Source organism: Neomonachus schauinslandi, chromosome 10, assembly GCF_002201575.2.
Source record: "Neomonachus schauinslandi chromosome 10, ASM220157v2, whole genome shotgun sequence".
Lineage (NCBI taxonomy): Eukaryota > Metazoa > Chordata > Mammalia > Carnivora > Phocidae > Neomonachus > Neomonachus schauinslandi.
In genome coordinates this window covers 28,690,737-28,693,010 of record NC_058412.1, presented here as the reverse complement: position 1 = coordinate 28,693,010, position 2,274 = coordinate 28,690,737, and the positions used below count along the sequence as shown (strand labels likewise).

The 2,274-nt window shown below is 47.4% G+C and overlaps 1 pseudogene; it reads left to right on the top strand.

Moving 5' to 3' along the window:
- The first annotated feature begins 1,071 nt into the window (after nucleotides 1-1,071).
- On the top strand, nucleotides 1,072-2,048 carry LOC110587237 (annotated as a pseudogene).
- The last annotated feature ends 226 nt before the right edge of the window (nucleotides 2,049-2,274 follow it).

The window sequence follows — 2,274 nt, the reverse complement described above, 5'->3', positions numbered from 1 at the left end:
TTTCTTTTTTAATATTTTATTTATTTGAGAGAGAGAGAGAGAGAAAATGAGACAGAGCATGAGCAGCGGGAGAAGCAGGCTCCCCTTTGAACAGGGAGTCCGGCATGAGGCTTGATCCCAGGACCCTGGGATCATGACCTGAGCCAAAGGAAGATGCTTAACTTACTGAGCCACCCAGGCACCTCCTCCCTGGAGTTCTTTTGGATTTTTTTTTCTTTTTCTGGTGGAGGAATGTGCTCATGACCTAGTATTTTTTGAAGATGAAACTAGAGAAAGTAGAGGTCAGTTCTCCTCTGCGGGTGAAGCTGTGAGGTTCTTACCAAGTTCATCATCAATATGAGATAATGAGGCTGATGTGCAGAGAAAAGATAAGGGATAGTGAGTGAGAATCCTGGTAGCATTTTTGGTTACTTAAACCTGATTGCTTAATATGCAATTGAAATAAGAGTTTCAATCACTTGCAACCAAAAGAGACACAAGCAATGGAATCTCCTATGTAGCTTTCTTTCTTGAGTTTGGCAGAAAGCAAAATTGCTTACCCTGCAGGGTTTAGTAACAGATTACCCAGCAGCACTGAACTGGGATAGGGGTGGTTTAAAGTGCTGAGCGCCGTTTAGAGGCAAATTATCCATAGGTTGGTGAGAAGATGATTTACACTCAAGGGAAAGTAAATACTGAGTCCATGATACCCAAGTTTCATTGGGCCTGAGTTGGAAATTCTCTCCATCCTGGACATCCATCCATTCTGGGACTCCTACCCTCTCTAGTTAAGATTGCTCCTCTCCTCTTCCACTGCTGCCCCCACTAACTCTCCATGACCTTCTCCTATCCCTTCTCATCTGGTCTGGGGGAGCAGAAACCCTCTCAAAGCAATAAAGAGTTGCATGACCATGAACAAGCAGCCTCATTCCACCCACGCCCAAGTTTCCTAGTGTATAAAATGGAAGAGGTTGGCAAGATCATTTCTACTATTCATTTTAACCTGAAAATGTGATCTGCTCCTCTTGGTTCAACATACAGACACATCTTCTGGTGTAGTGCCAGCCATGTCCCTGAGAGATGAAGGTGAAGGTCAGAGTAAATGGATTTGCCCATATCAGGCAACTGGTCACTGGGGCTGCTTTTAACTCTGGCAGAGTGGATACCGTCACCATCAGTGATCCCCTCATTACTTCAACTATATGGTCTACATGTTCCAGTATGATTCCACCCATGGCAAATTCCATGGAACAGTCAAGGCTGAGAACAGGAAACTTGTCATTAATGGAAAGCCCATCTCTATCTTCCAGGATTGAGATCCTACCCATCAAATGAGGTGATGCTGGTGCTGAGCATGTCCTGCAGTCCACTGGGGTCTTCACCAGAAGGTTGGGGCTTACTTGAAGGTGCAACCAAGAGGTTCATTATCTCTCCCACTTCTGCTGATGCCCTCATGTTTGTGATGGGTGTGAACCATGAGAAGTTTGACAAGTCCCTCAATATTGTCAGCAATGTTTCCTGCACAACCAACTGCTTCACTCCTCTGATCAAGGTCATTCATGACAACTTCAGCATCATGGAGGGACTCATGACCACAGCTCATGCCACCATCACTGCCACCCAGAAGACTGTGGATGGCGCCTCTGGGAAGCTGTGGTATGATGGTTGAGGGGCTGCCTGACCATCATCCCTACTTCTACTGGTGCTGCCAAAGCTGTAGGCAAGGTCATCCCTAGCTGAATAGAAAGCTCTGGCATGGCCTTCTGTGTCCTCACCTTGAAGTGTCAGTCATGGATCTAACCTGCCACATGAAGGAAGCTGCCAGATATGATGGCATCAAGAAGGTGGTGAAGCAGGCATTGGAGGCCCCCCTCAAGGGCATCCTGGCCTCCATTGAGGACCAGGTTGTCTCCTGCAACTTTAACAGTGACACCCACTCTTCCACCTTTGATGCTGGGGCTGGCATTGCTCTCAATGACCACTTTGTCAAGCTCATTTCCTGGTATGACAAAGAATTTGGCTACAGCTGGGTGGTGGACCTTATGGTTCACATGGCCCTCAAGAAGTAAGAGCCTCCTGGTCCACCAGCCCTAGGAAGAGAGGAAGAGAGGAAGAGAGGAAGAGGAAGAGAGAGAGGCCCTCAGCTGCTGGGGAGTCCTGCCCCAATTCATTCCCTAACACACTGAGAATCTCCCAACCTCCACAGTTTCCATCCCAGACCCCCTGAAGAAGGGGGGGACTTGGGGATCCCTACCTTATCATGTACCATCAATAAAGTATAGTGTACCTAGCCCT